A 14,334-nucleotide genomic window follows, 5' to 3' on the forward strand; every position below is an offset into this window, starting at 1 on the left:
ATATATATATATCTATATATATATATATATATATATATATATATATATATATATATATATATATATATATATATATATATATATATATATATATATATATATATATATATATATATATATATATATATATGAGCATGATCTACAAAAAGAGAACTAAGTTTTTCATATTAAAATTTTATTTTTTTTATGAAAATTTTTATTTTTTTTATTATTTTTCGAAGTTGGAGAAGTAATATTTCAATTCTATTTTGGAGACACATGTATTCACGTAATATTTTTTCAACTCTTTAAACAAATTGAGAAACCAAGAGTAGCCTTTTGAAGAGGACTCGTAAATGAAGATAGTGATATCTTTTGAAATTTTTTCCTTGTGTATATTTTATGTTATTGATTTTTTATTCAGTCCGTTTGAAACTGTCCAAAATAAATTCAAGCATTATGTTTAAAATAAATTAGATGAAATATATCATATGAATTTGAAAGTGTTAAATTCATATGCCATTAGATAGAGGATTCTTTCACGAATCCAACATGGTCAACTCCTCCACTTGAGAAAAAATTATTCCCTAAATCCGCTAGGGTAAAAAATGGGGTTGTAGAGAAATCTACAGAAGGGGTGTTGAAACTGTAATTTTTAAGACTTCTGGAGCTCGATCGAGCCGCATAAATGGTTAATCAATAGCTCGACCGAGCCATTAAAAATCCTAACATGTCATCCCCCTTACCAAAATTTATTAATGTTATTAATGGTAAATGATACGGCTCAAGGGCTCGATCAAGCCATAACTCTTGATCAAGGCTTTAAACCAGGTTAGAAAATGACTCAATTGAGGGTTTATTTAAATGATCGATCAATCTATTTTTAAGAACCTCAACAAATCGATCGAGCGCTTAAAAATTGCTCGATCGAGCATCCCTTTTTCACCAAAACGTGCCCTCATTTTGTGAAAAAGTGTAACCTAGCTCCATGCTTTCACCACACGACACATATTAAAAGACCAAATTTGCAATAGTGGGGCATAAATTGCTAAGATAAGTATTCTATTATCTATGTTCATTGGCTATGAGAATGATTTCTCTAAGAATTTTCCTAATTCAACATTCCAAATTATTTTAGACCCATGTTAAAAACCAATGGTAAAAAGGGATGAGGCATTGAGCGAAATCTAGAAAACTAACTTATCATTATAATTTCTAGTTTGGTTGATTGATGCTCAAGGTATCAAATGTAATTGTTACTAGGAATTTAGTAAGAACCATTTGGGATTTGTCATTGTCAACATGTCATAAAGTTTTGAGATTCCTTGGAAGCATTTGTCCATTTATGATTGATATATATCCTAGCTAGGAGGAAGCTAATGCTTTTGTAAGAATTGAATTATTTAATCAACATTTTGAATTTGCAAGTGGTGAGTCACGAGTATTATTTATGAAAATTATTAGGTTGTTGGAACTATTGGTATTAAAAGAGAAGAATTCATTGTTTGAAATTAGGCCTCACGCTAGGACTAATATCAGAGGTATAATTTATTGTAGAAAGAGAATGAATTACACCATGGTTAGAAAGACAATGTGCTCTCTCTTGAAATAATTCCTTAACATCAAAATCAGAAAAACAAAATATAAAGGATTGAATCTTTGCTCTCAGTACAAATAAGTGCAAAAGCTCCAAATCATTTAGCCTCTTTAGTCTAAGTCATTTAAACAAGGAATATCCAATAGCCTCTATCTAGAAATAGGCGATAGGTGGATGGAACACTAAAAACAATTGATAGAAAAATACACTCAAGCCTTCACTTGTAGAATATGTTGCAGAATTGAATTAATGCATTTGCTAAAGTATTAAGTTAAATGGTTTCAAATTTGTCGAAGCTACCCACCCTAATCTTGTTCCATTTTATTAGAATAAATCTCTAGCATAACTTGACAATATTGACAAGTTTTGTAAATTTCTCACCATTGCCTTCTCGAGAGGAAGGAATTCCTTTAAGTAAGACAAGATAAATAGTTCAAAGATACATACTTTGCTGCAAATTTAGGGATGGATGAGGGATACGTGACATAAATACTACTATTTCCAAGTTCCTTTTTATGTTCTAAGCTGCATTCGAGCTCTGCGGAAATTGTTGTAGTACCCAAGAAATCTCTAGTTGGAATAGAAAGGGAGGATGCATCAAGTGCTAAACTGATGGTAAAGGCTAGGGCTCTAAAAACACTATTGAATCTTTAGAGGTGAAACCTATGTGAATAAATAATATCTTGACTACTTGAAGCTTTATTCAATAAAAAAGTGATGTTCTTGGTATATGAATTCTTTTACACATGAAAACTTCTCTTTCCCATTAGACTAGAATACCACTTTAGAATGACAAAACTTAAGATGATGATAGAAATGGGAGAAAGAATTTGTTTAGATAAAGAGTGGAAGAAAATCAACCATACTCTTCTTGAATTGTAACATGGAAGTTCTTAGGTGTTGGGGAGATGTTGGGCCTCCAAAACGACATTATTTATGCCACCTCTTCACCTTTGATATCCTATTTTTATCCCATGTTTTTATATTTACATGATCCTTTATGCAATGTTGTTTGATGCATAATTTCATACTAGGCCAACTCAATATTTTATTGATTTAATGCCTAATTCCATTGTTTGTGATGAATTAGAGAGGTTAAAAGATGTTTTTTTTACCAACAATGGTTCTTTCCTAGTCAGTTCCAAAAACCTATATGCATATTCGATAACTAGCCTCTGATTTCGACATATCCACGTGACCCTATGGAATATTTTGGGACATGTTTTTGTTCCTAGCATAAGTGACATGGTTCCTTGATTCCTATTTCGCACCGAGGTGAGTTTTAGAGGTTTCTAGGTAGTGGTCAATAGTCATGACAACTCGTTCCGAGCAGAATTGGGTCATCAATTTATGGAGATATTTTTAGGGAAAAATGCATAATATAGAAATATAAAACATGGGTTTTTCTAAAAACATCCCCATTTAGGTATGTCCTCTAGAAAGTGCATGATTTGGGAGATATCAAAGGTTCTTTGAAGGGAAATTTCTAGATTGCAACTAGTGTCCAAACTCAACAATGAGTTAGATCCAGTGATTTTCAGAGGGTGTAATTCTAAATTGATCCATATGATTAGATACCTAGATGAAGATACCAACAAATGCATCCTTTTTAAGATCAACCATGATATGTTGGGAAGTGTTTCGGGAAAAAAAAATTCTAATTCACCTTGACTCTTCTTGTATAAATATTTGAGCAAAAGCTATGATTGGGGGGTTTGAAAGGGTTTAGAGAGGATTTCAAGGAGGAGATGTTATCATTGTTGTTGTTATGTAGGATGATCCCATGGGGTGAACAATATAGATCAAACTCTTTTATGTCATTTCTGATGTAAAATTTGAAGTTTTTAATAAAAGTTGTTGATGCTTACATTTTATTATTTACTGTATTAATCCTTGTTGTGATTTAAGTTCCTCCAGGAGGAAATGTTGTTGGTTGTCCTGGGCCCACCAACCCAACATGTTGACCCATTTATCTCTTGTGATTTCAAGTTAGTTTATTTAGTGTGTGGTTTGAGTATTATAAGCATTGCTCTGTGTAGATAGATCTACTTGTTTAGAGGTCATACCACATAGTTTATGGAGAATGGTTGTGTCATTCATGCATAGATTTCTTTATTTTTACCAAGGATATTAGATTACTAAATGGTTCCACGATTATGGTTTGGCTATGGAATATGCATGATTTTTTGTCTCTGACAATGGATCTCATATGTTAAATCCTACCTCTATTTGTAGGAAATGAGTTGATTGTTTTCGATATTTTATTTTGAAGAAATTATTTTTTCTTTCTTATTATTGAAGGAGTAATTGACTTACATTATTAATAATTTGCAGGTTTTATAAGGTACCTTTAGTAGTGTTAAATAGAGTTTGATATGGTTATCTGTGTACTTCACATTAAATATTATTTATTATAGAATGAGTTATAGTAGCTATGAAACCCTAGGGAAAAATTAGGATTAGTATCTCTCCATTTATTTGTGTGATTGAAACACTTCTTAGTGGATATGTTTGATTCAACCCAGACTCTTTCTTTTCTACATTGTGTTGGTAGTGAGGTCTTGAGTAGCTTTTGTCCCCTAGAGAACTGAGTAAGGTGCTAGGCCTACCGACCTAGAGGGAGTTGGGGTTAGGAAACTTTGTTTCTTTTTCTTTAGTGGTATGTGTAAATTATAAGGGTCCTTAATTTCCTTCCGTCCTCTATAAATTTGAGTAGAGCACTAGGCCTGCCAACCTGAAAGGAGCTAGGATGAGGAACTATATGTGAGTAACTTGCATATGTTGTTGATATCATTTTTGCTCTAGACAATTGGGTCATAACTTAAGTTTGTCAACCTAAAAGGAGCCAGAATTGGGAGCCTTTTTCTTTCTCACTTTAGAAGAAAAACCATTGAGGTTCTTGATGTCCTTTGTCCTCTACATAATTGGGTCAGGCCTTGAGTCTCCCAGTCTCGAAGGAGAAACATGTTTTCACTTTTTCTTATTTCCTAACATATAAAATAGAAAACTTAAGCCAATTTATCATTCCTGGACTATAGAAAGTTTCTTTGTGACTTCAATGGGTTTTTTTTCCTTAATTATACTTCTAGATTACTATTTCCTTTACTTAGCCATAATTCATGCCGACAAAGAATAGTTGGAAGGGAGGTAAAAGAAAGGAATGAAACTAAAAATGGCACACTTTTGTCCGTTCATGCCTGCACATGAAATGCGAAGGAATTTTGTAGTGCTTTGTATAAATTGGAGGCATTTGGATGAAGTTTGGCTAGACTTTGGATAAATTTCATTGGTACATATCAGAGCTAGGGCATCAAATTGATTGGCACCTTCTACAATAGTAAGGGAATGTATCTGAAGGTGCAGAGGAATTTTTCATTGTGAGGAGTACATAGGTGTGGAGGAAGCTTTCATTGTGCTTCCTCTGCGCTCCCACACCACTGCACTCTACACAATGAAAGATTCCTCCACACCTCAAAGTGAAATGGAAATATCCACAGAAAATAGAAAATATGGTCCTCAAATTTCTCCTTTCGATTTTCAAGTATTATTCATGCAATACAAACAAATAATTGGATTAGATTCTCAAACGGAGAAGATACATTATGGGTGTGTGTGACTCGAACTATTGATTAGGCCAGGAAGATACTTTCTTCTATCTACCATGATATATTATTTTAAATAAGTTCTTCACTTAAACGAAAACACGTCTTGGAAAAAAACTATTGAAGCATGTTGATCCATTTTAATAGCTAAATTTCCATTAACATGTTTCATTTCTAAAAATTCAAGATGTTCTTAATGTCATTCACAAAATGAAACAACACAATTCTATTTGAATAATTAACAACAACATTCTATGTGAAATGAAACGCAAGGCCATTGTTTCATCCGCGAGATTAGAACCTGAGTTTATTTCTTTTCCATAGAAAAAAACGTAATTTCATTAAAAGACATAAAAAAATTAAATTTAGCATATACACTTGATAAATGCATTACTCATATTGTTCATGTATGAGCATAGGTGGGATGGAAGAAACCATCTCACCAACAAAAAATATAACAAAAAAAACCATAATGTCCATACATATGATATAGAAGGACATATAAGCCATAAAAAAATGATTTATGTTCCAAAAAGTGGCAAATGAAAAGATAAAGGCTATGCATGCATCGAACAACGACCCTCAGAGGAGATTCAACCTAGAAAAAAATGCATTTTCAAGTGGACCAATGGAAACCCAAATTATTTTCATCTGCCTATAAGAGCCTTGTGCATAAAGATAAAGAAAAAGAAAAGGGGTCCTGATATTATTTGGAACTAATCCAAGTTCCCAATATTTGGTGCCTTGTCCATATAAGATATGTGGTAAAAATCAAAATGATCAAGTTCATGAAAATCAATCACCTACCGTAATCTCCTGTCCAAAAGAAGGCCCTCCTTAGAAAGTCTATTTGCTTCCCTATTTCTTTCTATGTATATGTGCCCGCAAGAGAAGTGTGTAAAGTCAAGACATAATCTTCTAATATCTGTCGTAAATTTCCCAAATAATTTTTTCTACACTGTTGTACACCGTTGTCCTAGTTAACAATCACCATTAAATCACCAAAAATCTGAATTTTTCCACATCCCTTCTCCCGAGCATATGAAATCAGGAATCTATAGGCAAGGGACTCTACCTAGTTATTAGAACCTGAGCCAAGATCCATTTTAACACAAAAATGATGTTGATATGATAAATGGAGGACAAATCCTCCTCTTTCACAGTTCCCTTCATGCTGAGCAACTCTATCAAACAAGCCCCAGGGCATAGTATTGTTAATTTCTTCTTCTCTGATGATTTTGGTACGAGGAGTAGTCTTTGAGTGAGGGAAATTATTGAGAATAGAAAATATCTCCACAATGATATTTCCTAGGAAATAAGAAAGAAAACAAAATACCTCCTTATTCCTAGATATCCACACCCCCTAATTGATGATGGGGGGAAGGAGTCGAATAGGTCTATTTTCCCAATCTTGTTCTCAGTTTTTCCAAGAGACATCAAATGGTGATTCACTCCATCTGCATTACATGCCATGAAATTCCTTGCACTCCTTCCCAACTTTTTGACTGAAAGGACATGAAACAAAGAGATGGTCTATAGTTTCATTTGAATATTTACACAATGCACACTAGCCTAGTACTACCATATATCTACGTTACACTATTTCCTTGGTAGGAACCTTTTTCATCATTATGCTCCATGCGAGTAGATTTTCCTTTAGAGGGCACTTGGATTTCCACATTGAGGTCCACCACCATTCAAGATTTTCCATTTAAATTTGATTCATGAGGTGGATATAACCAATTTTTGGAGTATATAACCCCAGAGGAGATAAATTCATATTATTGCTCTTTCAATATAATTTGCACCCTTGAGAGGGCCTCCGGATAGTGCCTCCTTTCATCTTGAAATTCCACTGGAAATTTTAGATACTTTTTTGTGTGGTAGCACTGAATCCACAAATTTTTGGCAGTCATATTAGCTATCTAGTAAATTTGAGTGAATAACTCGTCCCTTAGGTGTTGAAAAATATCTTGGGACAATATGTGATCCCTCCCACTTCCTCACCGTGAGTCACATCCCAGGTGCATCCTTCGTCCATTCCCAATCCTCCACGCATGCCTAGAAGCAACCAAATCAAAGGAGTTTAACACAACTCGCCAAACAATAGAGATAATTCGTTTTGGTTAGTTGTGGGGACTAACACAACAAGGAAAAGACCTTCTAGGGAAGGTTTTTACGGAAGCCCCTATAAAAAATCCCAAACATCATTTTGTAGTGGAGGTCATTAGTAGATGTGGGTGGGTAGATGTTTTAGCATATGTTTTTTAGATGGTGCGTATAGAATCTACAAATGTACCATTTCTTTACTAAACATACAAGCATCGATGATTCATATAACATGGTGCATTGTGGAAATTTTATTTTTATAAAATAAAAGAAACAAAATGCGAAAAACAACACAACACACCAATGCTTTAACAATAGAGAGAACCATGTAGAAAAATGACCCAGTGCATACCACTAAGGAGCATTGGTGTAGTTTTAAATTTCGAAAATGCGGTGCTATTTTCCAGTGATGCTCCGATGTGGTAAATGTACTAAAACTCCTCAGGGCTTATTCTAAAGAGCATCGCTAGGTGTTTTAAAATTTCTAAAAATAGACTTGTCATGTAGTAAAACCACAACACCAGTGTGGTACATGTATAGATCTCGAGGCATCTTCCGAAACACATTGCGATGTTTTTTAATTAAAAAAACATGGTTCTTTTAGATATATCCTACCCTGGTGCGGTTAGTTAACCCATCGAAGGAGGGTTACATAAAAAAACCCTCCCGACCATAATTTTCACTTTTACCATCTACACTGTGGGAGATCTCTGCAACATCGGTGCCACTCTTGCCACATGCAAGTGCCCTGACATCGGTGCTTCTCTTGCTCACCATCTTTTCGTACTGTGCTCACTGTTTGATTTTCCAATTTTTTCAAACGATGTTAAAATTTGTTTTTCTCCATTATGTGTCCACAATGCCTCCCCGATGAAAAAATTTCTAGGTAATTTCTATGTTTCTTTTTAATTTAAGTTTTTAGTGGATTAAAATTGAAAATTAGGTTAATTTTCCTAATGTTTTGGAAAAAAAAAATCGCCACATGGTGCACTCAATATATTCGACTCACATTAGGTGTTGTGCACCCTGTAAATTTACATGGTGTACCACATGTCAGTGCATTAACATAATGCACCAGGAAAGATACAACATATTGTACATCAGTGCGTCACACCTAGTGCATTTATATTTACCAAATGCACCCTAAAAATAATATTTAAAAATATAGTTGTATCTCAATGTGTTCGATAACCTGAAAATTCCAAACCGATGCAAAAAGGTTATATGCATGCACTAGTGCACAAGTGTGCTACACTGCTATCAAAAAATTAAATTCATGAACCAACAATGGTGCGTTATACTTATGTGTGAACTGATAGTAGTTTGGTTATAGTTGAAAGAGCATCGACACCAATGCATGGATGTGTTTCATGCGCACCGATGGTTTTTTCTTTTAATTGAAAGTTATGTTTCCATATTTATAAACAAATGTTTCATTTAATAAAAAATAACTATATTTTATGGATGAGTCTTATGTATTTTATATGTCAATCATGTAATAGAGATGTCAACAGAATAAGCAGCAACAAGAGTAGGAGCAGTAGGCAGATCCATACAATATGGTTTGAACATGGCAATCTAGAGAGAGGGAGAGGGATTTATACCCTCTCCTTATTATTGCAACGATCCGAGTTCTCTTGAGGAGTGTAGACCTACTCAAGTACTATGAGGAGGCTACATCCTTGAAGGTGCACTTTGTTTTATTGGTACATATGATCTGCCAATGGAGTTCCCAGGAGCAGGATTTCTATGTCAGTCCTATAGCTTGGTATAGGCCCACTAAGCAGGACATATACTTTATCATTGGCCTATCTAGGAGGGAGGATGATTTTCACTAGTTCCCTGATGTCCCCCATGGTGTTGCAATTGAGATTTAGTTTGCACACACTCAGAGATATGCTGGGTCTCATGCGACCTGTCCATCATATTTTCAGGTCCATGGTGGACAACTAAATATTTATTCTTTTGTTGTAGAGGAGGTTAGTTTCCTCTCATTATTAGTCACGACCATTTCACAATTTAGTAGTGATGGGAAGCACATTAGTTTCCCTCTTTTGTATTATGTTGATTCTTTGATTTAGATGCCATGTTGCATCACATGGTCTACCAATTTTTTGAGGCAGTTTTGCATGGTTTTAGATAGATTTCGTGCATTGATACATGGGAGGGAGACCTTCCCTTTCAGTTTTGAGATTTTTTGTTATTTTTTGCGTGGTTTTTTGAAACGGGACCTATATTTCACCATCACCCTCCTAGGATGATCACTGAGGTTCAAATTCGCATGTGGGGGCAGATGATGCCCAAGAGGGGCTTGTTGGAGATTCCGGCCAAGATTTCTCCAAGGCACTGGTGCTATTAGGAAGTGAGGATGACCATGTGTTTTTCACATTGGCATTTTTGTATGCAAAGATTGATTGAAGAGGGCATCCCAACATCTTCTTCACAACGGCTAAGCCTCCATATGATAAAGATAATATTAGTGTTTTCTTTGAATCAATCTAGTTTCATTTTCTTTGTTTTAATGAATTAGAATAAAATTTATTTTAGCACGTTCTTTAACTTGTTTTATTTACTTGTTTAATGAAATTATCTAATTAATTTTCTATACTATATATTTTGTATATATTAGCACATTCGATGGGGACATGTAGCCTCCTCCACTAGATGTCAGAGGAGATGAGGAGATGGGCAAGGCCCAAGAGGGTGAGACACATCCTCAGGGGGGGAATGAGTGTCCAGGGCTCTAGGGATGGTATGTGAGTTTGAATGGACTACTGCAACAGATTGTCGAGAGTTTTGTTTGATGTAGGAGTTCGCCCTACAATGGCTCGAGATATCACTACGGATCTTAGTTTCATGGGTATGTACAAGGACTATCTACGAGGGATGATGTCCCTTATGTGGCATATCATCGGAGATAGTAGGTTACTAACAATGACGATGGATGAAGGCCAACATCATGCAACAATAGATACATCAGATGAGGGTGGTGATGATGATGGTTAGGGAGATGATCATGATCATGATGATGAGGGTGGTGATCATGATGCTTCTGGTAGCACCACCCATCAGATCATGGCCATCAGGGTGTTAGTTCTGGAAGTACACCTCCTTAGTCACCTAATGGAGAGATGCCAAAGCTAGAGGATGTGTCTCGTTTTTCTCCTGATAGAGTAGACCAACCACCTCTTCCTCCACCTCAAAATTTGCCAGACTGCATTGAGGGCAAAGACATTATTGACCATCCATCATTTTCTACTCATGCATACCTACCACTTCCTCTTCCACCTCAACTGAGTTTGACAGATGTTGATCATGCAGTAGTTGACTATCCATCTTCTTCTATTACAGACCAACCTGACAATATGTCTCCTTTATTGGATATTTGATTGCACTTATTTGCCTTGTATATATATATCTATATATATATATATATATATATATATATATATATATATATAGATATGGTGCATTTTTTTTCTCATGTTTATTTACTTAATTTATATGTTGGTGTTGATGTATATATTGTTAGGCCATGTTAGATATGTTCATTTAATATGCTTGCAAATGGATGTGTGTGTGATAGAAATTATTTGACATGAGATTTATATTAATTTTAGGATGTGTGTGGTGATGCTGTTAGGTTAGAATGCTTGTGTTTTGTTAGATGTGATCACGATGATGATGCCATGTTACATTATTAGATTTGTGTGCTAGCTAATGACGTTTATATGTGCTACAGGTGTATATAATTAGATGATGGTAGTGAATTCAAATGTGTATCTTAGATGATGTTTATGATTGATGAATCCTCGGTGATATTGTCTTAGCGTTTGGTGGAGAACGGCGGAAGCAAGCAGTTAGGGTTTTTGCAAGTTGTAGAGATTGTTTCTAATGGAGGGCAGTAGAGGAGGGAGCTTGACTCCCTCCTACAAGGACGTTGTAACCAGAAAAGGAAAAACATCGGTGGTGAACAACAAAGGTTTTGCAGATGAAAGGAACAGGGATAATGAAAAGGAAACAGATGGTACCAAGACCAAGGAAAACAGTGGCACAAAAGGCAAGGAGGAAGAAGACAAAAATCAGGGTTCAAGAGACAAAAAACAAAAGGGACCCTGCAAACCAAAAGCAGAAATCACTCCTAGAGTAATATTAAATGATCCTGCTCTGCAGGCGCACAAGGAACACATGGGGACCTATGCCATAATCTATAAATTCATGGGACTATGGCCCACTGAAAAAGCTTTATAGATGTGGATCAAGTATCACTGGAAACCCAAAGGAAGCATTGACCTACATCTTGGGTCAAAGGGATTCTTCACAATGGTGTTCTCAAACATTGAAGATAAAGACAAAATATTTGAAGGAGGACCCTACTTTTATGCAGCAGATAGTCTCTATATGAGGCCTTGGATGATGAACTTTGTCCCAGAGCGGGAGACTTTCACTTCAGTTCCAGTTTGGGTAAGGCTCTATTCTCTACCTCTTGATTATTGGCAAACTGAATCGCTAGCTGCCATTGGCAACAAACTAGGGCATTTTGTCAAAGTTTCTGAAGCCACAAGAAAAGGTAAATATACCTCCTTTGCAAGAATATGTGTGGAAATGGATCTATCATGAGCTCTTCTGGATGAAGTGATTTCGGAAGTTTTTTATGAGGAGTGGGTGCAGATAGTGGACTACGAGCATATCCTATTCAGATGCCATAGATGCCATGAGCATGGACATCTGTTCAGAGACTGCCCTCTAAGTAAAGCAGATAACAAAGGGAAACTCAATTCAATGAAGGACTTAGAAAGCTTTCAGAGAGTGGCTAGTAGAGGAAAATGAGGAAAAAAGGGGCTAAAGAAACAACATAATGAGGCGCAGAAGGTCAATCAGAACAAGTTCCAAGTGATGGAAGAGAATGAAGAAAACACGAAGGAAAATGAATCTCAGGAAGTAGGTCCTAATGAAAAAGAGAGAGAAGAAAACAACACACAAACTCAAGATATTGGCTATCAAAAAAAGGCGTTGATGAGTGAAACAAAAATGGAAATAGACCAGGAAATGTCCCAAAGTGAAATAGATCAGGAAGATCATGAACTACAGGAAATTCTAGATAAGGAAAACCTAGATCTGGAAGGATTCTTAATGCAGGGAACCAAGGGAGGAACAGATTCACTACCTCAAGAAGAATGCAACAGAATACAATAGTTGTTTTTATGGAAAACTCAGGAAAGAGGGTTGGAGAAAGGTAAAAATATTCACAAACAGGAGCACAGAGGTGTGAAAACTATGAAATCAACTCTAGGATTAGCAACTAGAAATCCAGGAAAGAAGAGGGGCAGGAAAAATCAAAATGACCTCTTGATGGAGTGTAGAAAGCTAATGATAGATTCGGGTAAGATGAAAGATCTAACCAATTACTCCTTTACAAATCTTTAATTATGAAGTTCATATCTTGGAATATTAGAGGTCTAGCTACTAAAAGAAAACAAAGAATGCTAAGTAACAGAATGAAAATAGCAACACTGGATATAATCTTCATTCAGGAAACAAAATGCTCCATTCAAAAATTAAAACAAATCCATAGCAAACGGCTTAATAGATTTGAGTTTCTTGAAGTTAAAGCAGAGAACACAGCGGGAGACATCCTCACTCTATGGAAACCCCAAAGAGTTAGCATAATAGATGCGGAGGCATCAAGAAATTATTTATCAATAATTATTCAACTAGCGGGGGTTGTGGATACCTTCATGGTCACAAATGTTTATATTCCTCAAAGAATAGATGAGAAACCCAGATTCCTAAACTCCTTGGTAGATCTTAGAAGCAGAAATGAAGAAATACCTTGGGTCATTGGAGGAGATTTTAAGATGATTAAATCTCTTTTGGAAAAAAAATGAGGTACCAGATTACTAAGTAAAGACTCAAAATCATTTCAAGCCTTCACTGAAGACATGAAACTCGTTGACTTAGAAATGCATAATGGACTTTATACTTGGAACAAAAAAAGAGCAGGTGAGGCTCAGGTTGCCTCCAAGTTAGACATATTTTTGATCTCAGAGGAGCTTCTACTCGCAAATAGAGAAATAAAAACTAGAGTTCTCCCCTTCGAGGCTCAGATCACTGGTCGATTCAATTAGAAATCAAGGGGATTGATTCTCCTAGGAATAGACCCTTCAGGTTTGAAAATATCTGGCTTTCCCACCTAGATTTCATCATCAATATTGAAAAATGGTGGGCCGAAGATTTGTAGATCCAGGGCACGAAAATGTTCCTCCTACATAAAAGACTTCAGCACATGAAACTCAGACTCAAAGAATGGAACAAGAAGGATTTTGGTAACATTTTTGTAGACAAGAAATCAGTGGAATCCAAACTACAGGAACTCAATCAAGCACTGATCTCATATGGTTTTGATAAATTCAAAAGTGAGCAAGCTGATAAACATCATCAAAAATGGGAGAATCTATGCAAACAGGAGGAAACCTTTTGGAGACAAAAGTCTCAAATTCAATGGCTCAAAGAAGGTGAACGTAATACAAAATTTTTCCATAGATCCACCATGGCCAATAGAGCTCACAATAGAATCTCTTCAATATTGAATTAGAATGGGGAGCTTCAGAACTCTCATAAGAATATCGAAGCTGTGTTGGTACAACATTTCAGAGGCATCACTAAGGAAAACAATCCTGAGAGAGAGCAATGTATCAAGGAAATCACAAAAAATATCCCTACGCTGGTATCAAGAGAGGACAATTTTAACCTGAATAAACTAGTAACCGAAGAGGAAGTCAGTGAAGTTATTAAAGACATGTAGAATGGCAAGGCTCTAGGACCAGATGGTTTCAATGTAGACTTTTTCAAGGCCTACTGGAACATTGTCAAACAGGACATTTCGAATGTTGTGAAGGACTCCAAAAGAAACAAGACTATTCTGAAAGATCTCAACACCTCCTTCATCTCCCTGATCCCCAAACAGGATTTAGCCCTGACTGCTGATAAGTACAGACCCATTGCTTTATGCAATGTGGTATACAAGATTATATCCAAGGTTTTGGC

Source organism: Pinus tabuliformis, chromosome 8 (genome assembly GCF_031772625.1).
Source record: "Pinus tabuliformis cultivar Carrire ecotype Pingquan chromosome 8, CPIR1, whole genome shotgun sequence".
Classification (NCBI taxonomy): Eukaryota; Viridiplantae; Streptophyta; class Pinopsida; order Pinales; family Pinaceae; genus Pinus; species Pinus tabuliformis.